This window comes from Fukomys damarensis, unplaced genomic scaffold (genome assembly GCF_012274545.1).
Source record: "Fukomys damarensis isolate Sample0158 unplaced genomic scaffold, DMR_v1.0_HiC HiC_scaffold_17, whole genome shotgun sequence".
Classification (NCBI taxonomy): domain Eukaryota; kingdom Metazoa; phylum Chordata; class Mammalia; order Rodentia; family Bathyergidae; genus Fukomys; species Fukomys damarensis.
Window position 1 is genome coordinate 22,727,674 of NW_022900929.1, and position 17,483 is coordinate 22,745,156.

At 40.6% G+C, this 17,483-nt stretch overlaps 1 protein-coding gene and 1 long non-coding RNA gene across 2 annotated transcripts in view; one reads left to right on the forward strand and one right to left on the reverse strand.

Annotated features, from left to right (window-relative positions):
• Galnt17 (polypeptide N-acetylgalactosaminyltransferase 17) overlaps nucleotides 1–17,483 on the forward strand; it is a 466,429-nt gene that overhangs the window by 357,900 nt on the left and 91,046 nt on the right. The gene's annotated exons all lie outside the window — the stretch shown is intronic.
• On the reverse strand, nucleotides 9,132–10,237 carry LOC104876460. Its single transcript, XR_784344.1, has 3 exons — nucleotides 10,134–10,237; nucleotides 9,381–9,622; nucleotides 9,132–9,298 (listed from the first exon to the last, which is right to left on the reverse strand). It is a non-coding gene; the product is annotated as an uncharacterized LOC104876460 (long non-coding RNA).

Below are 17,483 nucleotides of genomic sequence, written 5' to 3' on the forward strand. Positions count from 1 at the left end.
ATGAATCCTATAGAGCCAGAATCCCCTTTAACCTCAGGTTTCCTCTTAGTAATTTTCCCTCCACTGACCCCACAATGTGATCCTTTGCTATAAATTCATGGTGTAATCGGAGTTGAGCCTGGGCTATGTCCCTGACTACAGAACCTCATTGCTATAGCTCCTACCCCTATCACAACAGTTCTGAATAATTTCTGCTTTACTGTGTTCTTACAGGTGCCATTGACTTTTTCTTTACCACCAATAATCATTGAACAGTAGATTTGCTTCTTCTATCTGATGTAACCAATACTAATATTGGGAAGAAGCCAGGCTGGGTCTCTGTGTCACTGCTGTCTGTCTTGAACCTTTGTATACTTGGGCAAACCAGGCTTGCATATTTGGAAAGCAGGCTTGTTGGGAACAATTCAGGATGCAACTGTAATGTTTCAGGCCTATTGCATTTCTCCTGCCTTCCTCTGCTGGGATCATCATTTTTATTCTACATAGGTGGGGACCCAGTATATAACCCTGAGCCCCAATCAAGGGTGCTCTCTATGTCTAATCTGGCTGGTTTCCCCTAAGTGCTCAAGACCTTTAAGATGCCCATTGGGCTTCCCATCTGCACCTGAGCTCCCTTTTGCAGAAAAGGAGAAAAGCTTTGTCTCCTCATATAATGAGCATCCAGTGTCATGAACCTCCAGGCTACATGAGTGAAGGGGATGTTAGGGGCCATCCCTGAACCCTCAAATTATTCCTTTTTCAAGGCTGCAGATTCTTGTTCTTGCGCTTCCAGTCCAGAGTTGTTTTCTCAATGGAATTTGCATAAGGTTTTCTTTTAAAGTCCCACGATTCAAGCACCCATGATTGTAGCTAATATATTTGCTCATATATTTGCAATTTATCCATTTTGAATTTAACTAAAGGAAAAGATCTGGACTGAGCATGCCAAACCTTTGCCTCCAACTTAAATTGCAACTTTCCTGTTTTCTCCTACTTTTCTGTACCTTTTACATCTTTCTTCCTTCTGTACCCATCAACTTCCAATATAGCATTTAGTTGTTCATATATGCATTTCTCTCTTCCCTTCATTAGACTGCAACATATTAGACTGGCACAGGTACCTGTTTCTCTCACCTTGCATCCCACCTAAGTAGGATCAAGCCTGGTCCATGGCTTAGTGGGTACTTATTAAATGAATGATTGATCAATTGCCTTGGGAAGCAAACATGAGTAGCAGCAGTGAGATCGGAGAGACTCGCTAGATTGGAAGGCAGTGATGGTCACATGAGAGGTGAAAATATTCAGAAAGCTTCTGCCAGGTACTTACTGGTGAGGGCAAGGATCTGAACGAAGCCCTGTATGGAAAGAGTTGTTATCGTTTTTCTTTCTTTTTATGTTTTTTCATTTTATTTTGAAGACAAGAGAGAATGAATATCTGTATATCTTGAGAAAGGCATCAATGAAGGGTAAGCCATTACCAGCAGAGCAGAGAGCAGGTGACGGTGAAACACTGTCCCTGGGGAGCGAAAAGTGCAGGCAGAAAGATTACTAGGACAAGAGGGATGCTCTCAAATGTGAGTGCCACTGAAGGCTACTCCCTAAGGACAATATGGACTACGACAGCAGAAGTCATTGTTAAGGCTGATTGGAGAGGAGATGTTCATTTTCCTGCACTCACAAAGACACTTTCTTTTGTTTTTAACTTGGGGACTTATTTTTACTAGCTTTATCGAGCTATCACTGACATAAAATTATTATATGTTTACAATATCACCACTGTCCTCCTAACTAGTATATCTATACCTAACTCGCATACATAGTTACCACTGTGGGGGACAGTATATTAGTCACTTTCTTCTCACTGGAACAAAATACCCAACCCTGGAAACTTAAAGGAGGAGAGATTTATTTTGGCCCATGGTTTCAGAGGGTTCAGTCTGTGGTCAGCTGACTATAAGGCAGAACTGGCATAGTACAAGAGCCCTGTGGAAGAAAACTACTTAACCCATATAGGCCATAAAGCAAAGAACGAAGGGAGGAGTCAAGGACAAGAATACGCTCTTCCAGGTCGTGCCCGCGGTGATGCCTATCCCCAGCCAGGTCCCATATCCTAAGAGCACATTCAGCTATGAACTCAAAATGATGAATCCACTGGGGAGTACAGAACCCTCATGATCAAATCACCTTCTACATGCCACACTCCTCAACAAATGAGATTTGGGGAGGACATTTGATTTCATTTCTGATGCTTAGACTTCATATTCAGCAAAGGCCAAAATCTTAAAACAGAACATTGGTGAATAGTGGCTCCAAAAAGTTGTAGAAGTCAGCCAATCTTGGGTAGCATTTGGCTACCTTTTATCTTTAATATTAACCTCTTTTGGGCAGAGATGTTAACCCAAAGAGAGCAGGTGGAATTTAAGAGCATGCAGACTCCTCCCTTAATAAGAACCTGTCTCAAAATTTAAAAAAAAAATGTTTTAAAGGCTGGGGCTGTAGCTCAGTGCAAAGGCCCTGGGTTCAATCCCCAGTACTACATTTAAAAAAAGGAGGTGCTTTGTTTCATTTTACATATTATATTCCTCCTTCCTTGATACTACAATATTTTATACTGCTCAGAGCACAAAGTATTTGAATAATAAATGTATTCTTAAGAGACCTCTCCCTGTTGCTTGAAAAATTCAGAACTTTCTGTAAATATGTATATATAAATATACATGATTTTCATATAGTGTACATACATATTTACATAAACAATTTTATTTCTAAGAAAGGACACAAAATCCTGTTTTAGTTAACATTTTTTTATGTATATTTTCATATAATATTATAAGTTGTAGGAAAAGTTTTGTTACAAGAGCAGTGTCTTTTCCTGTTGATTTTTGCACCTGTTTCTTGGTGATTTCTTTCACCAGAAATAGACCCATCTACAATCTTTCTTATCATTCCCAGGAATTTTTCGTTACTTCTTAATTTTATCTGCAGTACATAATGTGTCACAAGAATAGAGGTAATGGGGCTGGGGATTTAGCTCAGCGGTTCAGTGGCCTGCCTTGCAAGTGCAAGGACCCAAGTTCAATCCCCGGTACCAAAAAAAAAAAGCATAGAGGTAGTAGAAATACTTCATGTGGTTCAGGAAAATAAATAGTAGAGTTAACTTTAGGGGTATTGCTTGGATGAACGGCAACTTGTCTGTGACCAAAGCAATCAATAGAGTGAAGGAGAAGAAAGCTTTCTGGGATTGAGAAAATACATAAGGTTTAGAAATAGGGAGCTTTCTTTGAATTCTGAGTAACATTAATCAGAAACTATAAACCATGCATCTGATAGTAACATGTCTAGATTAAAGATTCCTAAGTGTTAAGAGAAAAAAAATCTCCAGAGTGAGAAAAGACAGTTTACTTTTACATGATGTAAAATCAGATGGCTTCTGATTTCTCCAATATATCAGTCAATTTGAGAAGAAAAGACATTAACTCCTCTGAACTCCTTTATAAATGGCTAGCACTCAGGAATCCTGTCAGGCAGCTATTGCTAAGGGGAGACAATAAAAAGACTCTTCAGATTTTCTAACTATCAGAAAATGTCTTAGTTTAATGTCTTAGCTTCCTTTATTCAAGAATCCCCAGGACTGAATAAAGGCAGAATTTCTGTGCGTGCATATTGGTTAAAATATTTGTGAAAGAGATGATCCATTATGGAAGTAAACAAATAGGAGGACTCCAGTGTGCACAGGTCTGATGACCTTCTCACCTGGTCTGACCCAGCCCCACACCTTCCCATGGTGCAACCTTTGCAGAGACCTCATGCTGAGTTTCTCAAGACTTCACCAGCAAAGGATTCAGATGCTAAGTCTTCGTCAGTTTGGCCATGTCATGCTGCATGATGGGCAGAGGATGGGTGTATTTTAATTTATACAGGATAATAATAACATTTTTAGAAAGTAGAGTTTATTGGGTGCCTAATTTCTGGCTGCATAGTTTATGATGCCACCGAGCAAGACTATACCCCTGAGGAACAGGGCTATTATGGCTCAGTTGAGACCAGGTGGGCACTCCTGCCATCTTTTCCCAGTTCAGTCTTTTGAGCTCAGCACACATGATCAGCAGGACACCCCACAGACTCGGACCATGGCAGTTCTCGAACCAACTGGAGTAACCTCAGCAGTAGATGTGAACACTTGCTTCTTTAAGATCAGTCATTTAGATATTATGAGCCAGCTGGAATGGCCAAAGCCTAAGGCCCTCAAAAGAAGATTGTATTAATCACTTTTCTATCATGAGGACAAAATACCCAATACCCACAACTTAAAGGAGAGAGGTGTATTTGGCTCATACTTCCCAGTGGGTTCATTTCATGGTTGACTAGCTCCACGATAGAAACGATGTGATGGAAGGGGGTGGCTGACGAATGCTGCTCACCTCATGATAGTCAGAAAGAAGAAAGAAAGGAAGAGCCAGGGACAAGAATGCACTCATCACATCCAAGTGTCCCACTTCTAACTAGGGCCCATGAGCTAAACACACATTTATCTACGAACTCACCAATGGATAAATACACTGATGAGTACAGCATCCCCTTGATACAATCACCTTCCACAGACAGGAGACTTTGGGGAGACATGTTAGATCTAAATCCTAACAAACATGGAATCCCCCAATCACAGTGGCTTCTTCACCTCCTCTGTTCTTAGTTTTGCTACTCCCTTGCCAACAGCTAGCTCTGAAAAGCCATACTGACTGTTGCCTTGCCCAAGGCATTTCCTCCATGATTTGAGGATCTGGTGTTAAACAGATAGATACTACTTTTCCGCTTGTCATCTTTAGATACTTAACATCAGCAACTCTGACGTCCATCAGCCACTTTTGGCTTTTGTTAGTCCTTTGCAAAGGGGACAAGACCACCAATTCCATTTAATTTTCTGAATCTCAGATTGCACACATCTTTAGTTCTCACTCCCCGCTCTGTCACTGTGTTAGCTTTCTGTTACTGTGTCAAAATGCCCAATATAATCAACTTATAAAGAGGGAAGGTTTATTCTGGTTCATGCTTGCTTTGGGGCCTATGGCAAGGTAACACATCATAGAGGGAGCACTTGTTCAAGCTCATCAAGTGCCCAGGAATAAAAGAGAAAGAGGGAGAGACTAGGCCCCACAATCCCTCCTAGGGTGTGTTAACAATAATTTAAAAACTCCCACTAAGCCCCACCTCTTGATGGATCCACCACTCCCCATAGTGCCACACCAGGAAATCAAGCCTTTTAGTTTATGGACCTGTGGCAAATATTTAATATCTAAAGTATTACTGTTGTAGTTTGATACAAGGCATGGTCTGAAGGAGGTCATTTTTAGTTATGTGTGTGTCTTCATAATACAGAGTTAGAATCTATCTGTGATAGAACTCAGGGCAAATTCCCTGGTCTTATCAGGGGTAGCATAGACATTGAGATTTTACAGAAGGATCTTTAATCTAGATGAATGTATTATCAGTGGCCTGTGGTTTATTTGTATGCTTTTGAAGATAATGGAGGGTGGGTGAATACTTTGTCTCCTCTAAGCAGACACTTCCGCTGGTAATTTCACAGTCAGTAGGCTTGGTGGTATGTCCATAAAACTTATGATCAGACCCTCAGTTTAGAAAGTAATTACCAATGGGGCAAATCTGTGAAGATGGGAAGGAGCATGCTAAGGTAGAATATATTAAGAGAATATCACCTGGGAGAGTGTCCTCCAGGAACTGATATTTTGAAACTTTCAAACTGACTCTTAGATAGTCAAAGAAGGGATTATGTACATGTGAGTATTCCAGGCAGATAGAAAAGCACATGCAAAGATTGGAGTTGCTGAGAAGGAAGTGGGTTCTGGGAAATTAGGGATGGCAGCAGCAGAGAAAGGAGGAGGAAAACTGTTGGAGGCACTAGCAGAAATCTTGAGTGTGCTTATGGAGAATTTTTAAACAAGAATTTGGGTGTTTTTGAAACATCATTGGGTCAGCTTGTCACACTACAGTTTCTGTTACTGTAGTAACAACAAGCTGACAAAATACCTGAGAAAAAGATGTTATATAAGATAAATATCTAATATAAATATCTTAGAAAAGGGTTATTTTGGTCCAGTTCTAGGGAATTTCAGTCTATGACTCATTAGCCTTACAGCTCTGGGGCCACACATCATAGTAGGGACCATGTGGCAGAGCAGTTGTTAAACTCCTAAAAAGCAAAAGGGAAAAAGAGGAAGAAACCAGGGTCCCTTCTGTGGGCACACCTCCAGTCAGCTAAAGCATCTCACTAGGACCCATCTCTCAAAATCACTACCACCTCACAATAGAGCCAAGCTGGGGACCAAGCCCTAACACATGGGCATTTGGGGAGACATTGAAAACCCAAACTATAATAACCACTGTGGACATTTTAGATGGCTGGAGAGGGATGGATGGATAGATGATAGGTCGGTCGGTAGGTAGGTAGGTAGATAGATAGATAGATAGATAGATAGATAGATAGATAGATAGACAGATGGTTAACGCATAGTCTCAAGAACCCATCACTCACTTCCTTTGAAAGAACTTAAGGGGTGATCAGAGTTTCTTTTTAATAAAGAAATCATTACTACTGCCATGTGGAAAATGGACTATAAAGCTGAATACATTTCAGAAGAAAGGTTGGTGAGAGAGAACTTGGACAATGGTTGAGGAAGAGAAGTGGACAAATTCAAGAAGTAGAAGAGAGGACACCTGGAGATTGAGCATAAGGAGAAGAAGGCCAGTGGGGCCGAGGCTGAGCAGCCGGGAGATGCTGGTGCCACTCTCTCTGATGAAGAGCATGACTGGAGGACGTTTGGGAGAAAGTGGAGAGGTGACGCCTTCCACTGTAGTGTCTTCCATTCTGGTGTCTCCGGTTTCTGAAACACTCCTGTCTGCCCTGGATGTATTTACACACATGCAGACTAAGCTAAGGAGAAGCAGCTAAGCCTGAGACAGACTTGAACTTCTTTGATATAGGGACTGTACTTGAAGTCTCAAGAAGGAAAAGGTTTTCTAGAGGAAAAAGAAGGGAGGCTAGGCCAGAGCCCAGGGTAAAAAGTAACATTGCATGCATGGAAGGAACAGATGGGAAGGAGATTGGCAAGGACTGAGCCAAGAAAGAGCAAGGACAAGATGGCTGGGTTTGTGGTAACTGAGAGCAGAGCTCATAGTCATTGCCCAGCGTTGCCCCCAAGCAGTAGGCTGAAGAAGACTGAAGCACCGTGTAGGAGGTTCGGCTGATAGAGCATGGTGGTTAATGAGTGTGAGGAGTGAATGGGAGCACAGTGGTAGGGATGCCCCCCCTTACTGAGCAGTGGGTAAGGAACTGGGTAGAGAATGCTGACAGGGAAGTTCTGTAGGCAGGACACTGAGAAGTTCCATCCTAGGGATGTTGAGTCCAAGGAGTAACAAACCTCTGAGACCTCACAGTGAGATGTCAGGAAAATGCAGGAGTAGCATGGGATCACAGCCAAGAGTAGGTTTATCATTACCTTCTGGGGCCTGCGGAGCTATGGTACTTAGGATGTGGGCTAACTTAAAGGGAATAAGATATTAGGATGTGGTGATGCCTTTTAAATGTTTATAATTTATTTATATTTATTTATTTATTTATTTATTTGGAGACAAGGTCTCACTAAATCACTAAGTTGCCCAGGCTGGACTCAAACTTGGGATCCTCCTGCCTCACCCTACCAGAGTGCTGGGATTACAGGCATATATCATCATGCCCAGCTATGATTCCTTTTATAATTTGAACATTGGGTTACAGCAGTCATAAGGTACACATAGAGGATTAAGTAGGAAATTAATAATGTTTTTTAATTGAGGGCCATTCATCATTTTTCCTGACATATTTCTGGAAAGATATTCCAAGAAATATTTTGAAAGTTTTTGAAAAAAAATGTTTACAGCTTTCACATCTCTGTTCCAGATGTGCATTTTAGACAAGTACATCTGTCTCCTGGTGTCTCACCCAGTCCTACCCTTTTGCTTCCGTGTCCCTCCCAGGAGGAGATGCTGAGGCCCTGCTCCCCTGCCTCTGGTGCCACAGATGACAAGCCACCTAGCTGTAAAATTGAATCTGCAGTGGCACCTTTTTCTTCAGCTTTCACTACAACACAACGTACTCAGCCTTGGTGCACAGCAGTGTTTTATCGAACATGGAAAGAGCAGAAGAAAGTGATTTTAAACAGTATCTGGCATTAGGCAGCAGCACCATTTTGCTATCTTCATTAAAATATATTGCTACATTCTTAAAGGCAAGTAGCAGATGGATATAGGTAAGAAAGCTGAAAACACATGCACAATACCCTTACATGTTCATGGATATGTGTTTGTCAACAAACACACATGAACGCACACACACACACACCCCAACATGCCTCCCCTGGGAGGCCTTCCAAAAGATGGGCCAAAATGTGACATCAGCTGTAGTGTAAAGTGTCTTCCCCCTGTATTGTCTTTAAAATTCTGTGATGTTGAATATTTGCAGACAGGCTGGGAAATCTACCCTGAATGAATGAAGGGATTTAAATTAGTTTGTTTCTTATTCTTTTTCTACTCAGAGCAAATAGAGAAATGCAGAATCCAGTCATTGCATTTTGTGTTAATTTCTTTTCTTTTTGATTCAACATTGTATCATGTAAAATTTGGAACAAACACTAACATAGAACAGTATAATGAATCTAAATATACTAATCATTCAAGTTCAGTGAGTATCAACATTTTTACTATGGGTTTGTTTTTTTTTTTTTTTCAGTAACTCTTCTTGGCTTTTTAAAAGCAAATCCCCAGGCATCATATCATTCCACCTATAAATACTTTCGAATATATAGCTAACATATGAAGACTTTTTTAGACATGGGCTTAACATAACATTACACATAGCAAAATTTAATATCCAATTCATAATTTCTCAAAATTGTGTCATATTTTCTCAGAAAAGATATGCTTTTACAGTTGGTTTACCCAATTAACAATTCAAGGGCCAGAGATTTAGCTTAGTGATGCTGCGCCTACCTGGCAAGCACAAGGTCCTGAGTTTGATCCCCAGTACCAAAAAAAAAGTAAAATATTAAAAAAAATTCAAGCAAAGTCCCCCCACATGTTGCGTGTGGTTGATAATGTCTCCTAAGTATCTTTTAATCTACATTTCCCTTCACCTATATTATTTTCATACCTTTCATCTGTTGAAGAAACCAAGTCATTTGTCCCATGAAATTTTGCACCATCTGGATTTAGCAGATTGATACCTCTTGATGTCTCTAAATTGCTTCTCACCTCCATTGTCTCTAAGCTGCAATTAGACCTTAGATCAAGGAGTCTAATTAGGCTCTTCCTCCCTTTATCTTCCTTTCATTCATTCCTTCTTTCCTCACCTTCCTTCTTTCCTGGCAAGAATACTTTAGAAGATCTGATACTCTAAACTTCCAATCACATCACATGAGGAGATGCCATCATGTCTGGTTGTTTTGCTTTCCGTGATGTTAAGATTCAACACTGGGTTCAGATGTTGTCAGCCTGATTGATCCTCTGGAGAGCCTGCCAGCAACCTTTCACCTAATTAATGGTCTTAGCAGCCACCTGCGATCATCACCTTCATCCATTATTTCATTAGTGCCTACGAAATGGGGATTTTTAAAAGTCTGAATTCATTCTGCACTTAAAAGCTGTAATTCTTCTATTAGAAAGAACTTTCCTTTTCAACTCTTCGGATAGTCTGAACTACAGTTCAAACAGAAAAAGCAGGCTAAATGCTCCATTCCTTCTTTTAAACATTTCTAGAAAAATTAGTTGATGCCATAGCAACCTCCAAAGATGACTGATGAGGTCATTGGAGTCTTTCTTCTGGCAATATTATAAACTCAAAAATTTTTAAATATATATTTTATGTGTCTAAATCCATTAGCGTCATTATTTCATTTGCCCCTAGTGTGTGTGTGTGTGTGTTTATTAAGGCGTAATTTAATACAATAAAATTGTACAGATTGTCAGTCTTCTACCCGAGGAATTTCACTGATCTATACACCCTGGTAGTCACTTCCCAAAATAAAATATGGAACATGATTTGCCTGAATTTGCCCTTTTCCTGTTCTTTCTGAAGCCCAGACCCTTCCACCCCAGTAAATCACTTTCGGGCATTTTTCACCACAGATGACTTGGGTCAGTGCCAGAATGTCACATGACGGAATCCCACCCTGTCGACTCCGTGACAGCTGGCTTCTTACACCTAATGTTTCTGAGATTCTTCTGTGTCATAGTTGCGTGCCTCAGCCACCCATTCTTTGTTATTGCTGACAAGTATGTATTCCATTCACAATGCATGTATTGTGAACACAATAATTGCTTCATTCATTTTCTTGCTCATAGGGTTTATATCTGATGTCTCCTTAGTGCATCAGGGGTTTAGAGGAGGGGCTTGTGGATGGTAATTGATGATGGGGATCTGGTCAGAAGAGGCAGTCGCTGGGGTCAGGATATCTCCCTTTGGCTCTGCCCTTTGGTCTTTGAATCCTGGATGCTCTGACATAACAGCTTTTCCTCTACCAGGCCCTTGTGCCTAGCAGCTAGCAGACTTTGGGTGAATCCATGAACCAAAATAAACCTCTCCTCCTTTACTTTGCAGCAGGTGAGTATTCTGTCCTACTAGCAATGAGGAAAGTGGCTAAGACACTTGCTGAGGGATACTTGGATTGTTTCCCATTTGGGACAGTTATGAGCATTTCATGTAAAGTCTTTCTTAGACATATGTTTTGTTTGTCTTGGGTAAATACCTAGGAATTGAATCACTGGGATATATGGAAAATATGTGTTTCACTTTTTAAGAAACGTTTGGGCAGGCCTCCAAAGCACCATATAAGAGTTCCAGGTGTTCCACATCTTTGGTTGTGTTGGTATAATCAGAATTTAATAAACCTAGTAGGTTTGAAGTGCTACCGTAGTGTTGTTTTAATCTGCATTTTCCTGGTGACTCATCATACCGATCCTCTTTCCTGTGACTTGTAGAAAATTTGAATATCTTCTTCTGCCTATTGTTAAACATTATGTTGCTTCATTTTATTGTTGATACGTAGGGTTCATTTTATGTACTCTGGATACAATTCCTTCTTCAAATATATACCCTATGAATATTTTTTTCCTCTCTGTGGCTTGTCTACTCATTTTCTTCTTTGCCTTCCACTGGAAGCTGTATGGTTCTGCCTTTCATATTTAGGTCTATGATCCATGAAGGCTCTGAATAAAATGTAAGAGGTAACCTCACAGAGGAAAATACCTTTCTGGAATGGACTCACACAAAAAAATAGTAATTAAAGAACAATTGATAAATTGGATTTAATTCAAATTTATACTTTCAGCTCATCAGAATGTAACCATTTGGGCCAGGGATTTAGCTCAGTGGTTTCTCCACCTGCCTCGCAAGTGCAATGTCCTGAGTTCGATCGCTAGTACCAAAAAAAAAAAAAGAAAAAGAAAAAGAATGTATCCATTGAAAACTGAATGGGCAACCCCCAAACCCAGCATACAAGGTATCTTAAATCCAGGACAGAAAGAGACCCCAGAGCACAGGGGCCCCAGGCCTTCATGAAGCAGGACTTGAGCATTGTGCTCTTAGTAAATGAATGGGAAGGACTCAGCTTATACCAGCATCCCAAGAACTTTCACAGAAAGGACCCTGCAGAGCAGCCTAGTGCAGCCAAACCAGTATGCACTAGATGTTTTAATGGACCATGTTTACCTTACTGATCTTAAGCTACAAACACATTGAAAGTCCAGTTCCATCCTCCAAGTCAGAGATCCATGTTGCTATTTCTCACCGGACTACTGAACTGCAGGTTCTGAATGTGCCCTGCTTAATATAGCAAAGTATGCTCTTTAGAAAGCATGAATTACAGTGCAGTGAAATTTATTTTTCTTAATAGCTTAATATATCGCTAATTAGTATAGCATAAAGTGTCATTATGTGGTGTACTGTACTTTAACCAGCCACTGGATGCTTGTTGAAATTTACTCGCAAATCATGAACATATAAGTGAAATTATGAAAAAAATGAATAGCCAAGCCACCTATTGGGAAGAATACACAGTGCCTATATCTTATCTAGAATATACATTAAAAATACTAGATGTCAAGAGAAAATAATAGCAAAGGGCTTTCACAGCCATTTTTGCAGAACTTTCAACAAAATTTCCATTCTCCAATTGTCTATTTCCCATCTCAGACCTAAAATCAGTGATTTCTCTAAGGAGCCCTCATTCCTTCTAATGAGAAATGATACATAGAGACCAAAGTCTTGTCAAGGAGGGTGCTCAATACTATTGGATCATTGTATCTGAGGCTTTTGCAATAAATAAATTTTGCACCATTTTAGGGAGATAAATATAAATCATCATTTCATACTAATATCTCCAATACAAATTTATGATTACAGGATTACAAATCTTTGATTTTTATATTGACTTTGCTTGAAAGTCTTCATCCTTGCTAGCTTAATTTCTTATTTGGTTTCTCCTACTATATATAAATAATAGTTTGAGTATAAAAATACCGGCCAATATGTTGACTGAATGAAGTTTAATGTTTCTCTGTGGTTCCATTTTGTTCTTTGAATATATTCCACTGCAATGGGTAATCAACAGTCTGTTTTAAAGTTCTTTAAAGTGATTTTTTCCTGTGTATCCATGCCAACCTTTCTTGATATTAGAGTTATACAACAATGGACAATCAAGTTCATTTTTTTCTTGTTCACTGAGCTTGCAAATCAGTTGACTAGCTTCTCTTGACCTAAAGTTTTAGCTTTTAGCAGTCAGTCCATGTAGTCATTGGTGTGTGCACCAAACAGTTCAGTTTTGTGTTGATTTCTACCTAGAATCCTCTCAGGACTTCAGTCCTACAACACCTGGCAACTCATACTATCAGAGAAGCTGCAGGTCTAGGTCTTCTCCAGAGGTGCCTTTGCTTTTTGTGTATAAATCTGTCCTGAGTTTTGGCGGGAACAAGGACACAGTCCACAGAAATTGTCAAAGTTAAACAACTTTGGATTCCAAAGCTGAGCAAGAGAGAACTTTCACTGTAGCTGAGCTTGTATATCTGAATAGCTGAAGCTCCGGAGTTGTTGTTGCCAAATCATTGAAGAAAAATAATCTAACAATTTCCAGGCAGGCATAGGAAAAAATACTTTTACCCTCCTCCCCCCAAAATCTTCCCTTACTGCTGTCTTACTCCGTTTTTGGTTTTTATAATCGAATACCATGCACCGGGAGATTTACAAAGACTAGAGGTTTATTTACTTTATGTATCTAGAGGCTAGGAAGTCCAAGAGCATAGAGCTAGCATTTTCTTGGCACTTGGTGAAGCAAGAAAATCACAAGTTGAGTCCCACCTGGGGAATTTAGTGAGACCCTGCCTTAAAATAAAAAATAAAAAGGTGTGGGGATGTTTGGGTCCCCAGTACCACAAGAAGAAGAAGAGAAAGGAAAAAGATGAGAAAGAAAGAGTGTCAGAGCCTTTGCTAGGTCCCAGCTGCATGTCTGAAGTGCTTCACCTGTTAGGCTTCCTCTTCCTAGGTCGATGATGCCATCACGTGCCCCCCACCCACCCATCCCTGCGGTGACCGCATCTGATTCTGAAAGTCTCCAGATGCCCCTCCTCCACGTGCCATGAGCATGGGACTGTGGGTATCAGGCTTCCACAAGCTGTTTTGGAGGGTACGCACGGCCAGACCACAGCAATGGTCGAGGCCACATTGAATCCTGGTGTGACCAAAGCTGACCCAAAGACCAGAAAGAGACCATTTAGGGGGTAGAGAGAGCGGCCACTGAGGTTCTAAAAATGAGAGGAGACTGTGGCGGTTGGAAAGGACGGGCTCGCAGCAGGGAACAGGAAGGAGATCCCAGAGGAAGAGGCACCCACAGGCGGGGGCTCCTCTGTATCTTCCCTGAGCAGTCCATTCCTCACTCTGTGCACGCAGTTACAGTGCAATCGGTGTGCTTAGCCTAAGGACACCAGCAAGTGGGTGCTAAGTTTGAGAAAGGCTCCCACACAAGTCATTGTATTTAAATGGCACAGACCAAGAGGCGTGAAAAGTAATACTATTGTTATTTTGCTCTTTACTTATACTTTGAGTTTCTCACATAAGAGGAACCATGCTGTATTTAAACTCCGTGCCAAATTTATCTCGCTTCACATTATGATCTTGAGGTCCAGCGATTTACTGACATATGCCTCAAATTTAGCCTTCTTTGTGGCAGAATAAAATACTCCACTGTCTACAGTTATTAGGAAGTAGGGAGATCTTTTTCAAATGGGAAGAGGAGCAAGAGATGGAGGGGTAGAGAAAGGAAGAAAGGGGAAAGGGATTTAACAAGGGAGTTGAAAAAATGGAAATAGAGTGTTTGCAACTGGGCAGGGGAACAAGAATGTTAGGGAGCAGGGAGAGAAGCGAGGAGAGGAGGACAAGAGAAAGAATTGAAGCATGTTGTGTGCATGTCTAAACTCCCAATGATAAATGTAATCATTTTCACTGCAAATGTGTACTGATAAATTTCTTTTCATGTAATCCTTACCAGGGAGGTGGCACACTGAGGGAACCTGAAGCAAGAGAATCACAAGTTCAAGTCTTACCTGGGGAACTTAGTGAGATTCTGTTTCAAAATAAAAACTAAGAAAAGGCTGGAGATGTTTGGATCCACACAGTATTGCAAAAGAAGGAGGAAGGGGAAGAAGAGGAGGAGGTGAAAGGAAAGAGAGGAGGGGAGAAAGAGGAGGAGGAGGAAATACTGTTGTTGGTGCTGTGTAGTGGTTCATGCCTATAATCCTAGAACACTAGGAAGCTGAGTCAGGAGGATGGCGAGTTCAAGTCCTGCCTTGGCAATTTAGCAAGAACCTATCACAAAATAAAAGATCTAGGGAGGTAGCTCAGTGTTAGAGAACCCCTGGATTTGATACTTAGTACCTCAGAAAAATTTAATACTATTAAATGGCATGAAGATTGTGCCAGATACAATGCTAGGCATTTTACAAGCCCTGTATTATTCAGTGTTCATGAGAATGCTGTGAATTGGTCCTTATTGGTCCCGTTTTACAGATGATGATATTGGGATGGACAGAAACCAAGTAAGTGGTCCAAGATCTGACAATCAATAAATAGAAGAGCCACGACTCAAGCCATATCTGTCTGGATGTACTATTCTTATGAGGTTTCCCATCTGTTGCTTAGAATATTTATTCACCAGTGCCTCTCATTCTTATGCCATGTGGGTAACTATGACAACACTCAGATATACAATGATGTAATCACATAACAAGCAGTCAGGATACTGCTTATATTCAAATATGTCCCACAAAACAATCCTATTTGTAATAAATAAGCTGTTCATAATCCTTATGTAGACACACAGATAACGTGTTCATACATATATTTCATGTAATACACTATCTCATATACAGAGGACTGTAGCTATGTAATAAACAAAAATGTGTTTGAAACAGCATGAAATTGAATTTCCCCATCCATAAATTGTGTTATATTTATGTCTAAGTTATAGTTCAAGAAACAGAACTGCGATGTTGATACTTTTATAAATGGTGTCTAATGTATTTCTATTAGGAGAGATATATTTGCTGTGCTGAAATATATTATCATAATAGCCAAACCATTGACTCTACCACTGGAACTGTATGGTTATTCTGTTCAGGATTTCACTTGCTTGCTGTTGGCCTGCCAGATCCACTTTAAATTATTGTAGGCATCTGTGAGTTATTTTATAGGAAGCATCCATCTATTTTTACAACTCCAAAAGGTCTGTCACTTGCATTCATCTCCCTGGGAATAAAGCAATAATTTGATTTGCTATAAATGTGAACCTGAATTTATACCATCCTCTTGAGTTGGGACTTTCGTGATGCAGGTGATTGGTGGCTCTGTGTTTCTGGGGCAGAGGCCCGGAATGTGGCATCCTGGTATGTGTGTTGTCCTGAACCTATTCCACTTAGGGTATAACTATTTGACTCCTTGTCATTGTCAGTGTGTTAAATGCTGGACCACAAGCAATAGCCACAAGAGTCCTGAGTTTGTCCCTGTAGCCCTGAACCTGTGAGTTGAGTAGGTTTCAGTGAACAAGCCGGGGACACTGTGATGTACTCAGCCTTCAGAGACTCCTGGTGCACTTGCTTAAATTTTCAGGGTTTCAACAGCAAAGAAGCTCGATGTCTGATGATGTCTTGTGCATCTGTTGCCCATCAGGTAGACCAACAATATTCATTTTTGGAGTCCCATTGGAGACGGGCTTGTCTAAGAAAACAGTTTTTCAAACCCTTTTCCTTTGCTTACTTGCAAAGGAGCAAGCTATCCCTTCATCCGCTAGAGTCCTAAGGAACCGAGGCTATTTGTGCTTAGAACTGTAGCTGCTTCTAGGGCCAGGAAACTTGGTAATTCAAAAGACTAGATTATCACTAAAATGAGAAGGTTGGAAGACATGAGTGTGAAGTAATCAAGACTCCAGTGGGTAGCCAGAGAACTGTAGTGCCAGGAAGGAGAGGGAGAGGGAGAACAAGGCAAGCAAAATGAAGAGCATTCTGAGACAGGTGGGATCAGACTGGTGCCGGGTTGTCTTTCTCTTGCACTCTGCAGCCTGATACTGGGGTGGACTGGCTGTGCTTGACAAAACAGCCCAGCACTCAGCAGCAGAGCCCACTGAGGAATCTGGATTCATGCATGAAAGTGCCCCTTATAACACATTACCATACTCTGCATCTGAGTGGTTTGTGCTGGGGGCTCTGCTTGATGGGAACTGCTTGTCCTTGAAGATGGTTTCCTAAGTATTACATGCTGGCCTATCTCAGCAGGAAAACTATGTGTGCCAGTGGCCTTCATTATTGTGGGAGCCCTTCTTCAAGCTACTTAAAAGAAATCTGAGTGGATTGTGGTGATGAGTTTGCCAATTTTGACTCTCATCTTTGAAACCACCATCCATATTGTTCAGGAGGTCACAGATGGGGACTTTTTTTCAGTGAACAGCAGCCACATGTACCCACTGTCTGCTTTACAGAAAATGAAATGACACCCCCTTTGACTATTTGTAATTAATTTCCTTCACTTTTTAAAATCTCAAAGGGAAACCCATTGTACATTTGTCGATCCTATAAAGTATTCAAACTATGTGTTTCCTCTGTGTGACAGAAATGGAAAGAATTGGAGCCTCACATATTTTCTGAAGCTTAATTTATGCATTTTTTCTAACCCCTTTTCAAGGCACACTCAGATTCCATTTCTCCCACAAGAAACAGCCATGTAGGAAATTACAAATGGTCCATTTTATGGATGTAAAAGAGGCCAAAGAAATGTGCAGATTTCCATGAAAAGCTAACATTTTTTGTTTGTTTGTTTGTTTTTAGTATGTTTTGGCCTCCACTGACAGTCATACCAAATTCTTTTTTTTTTTTTTCTTTTCCTCACCCAGGTAATCAGCAGTTCTTGGGCTTAG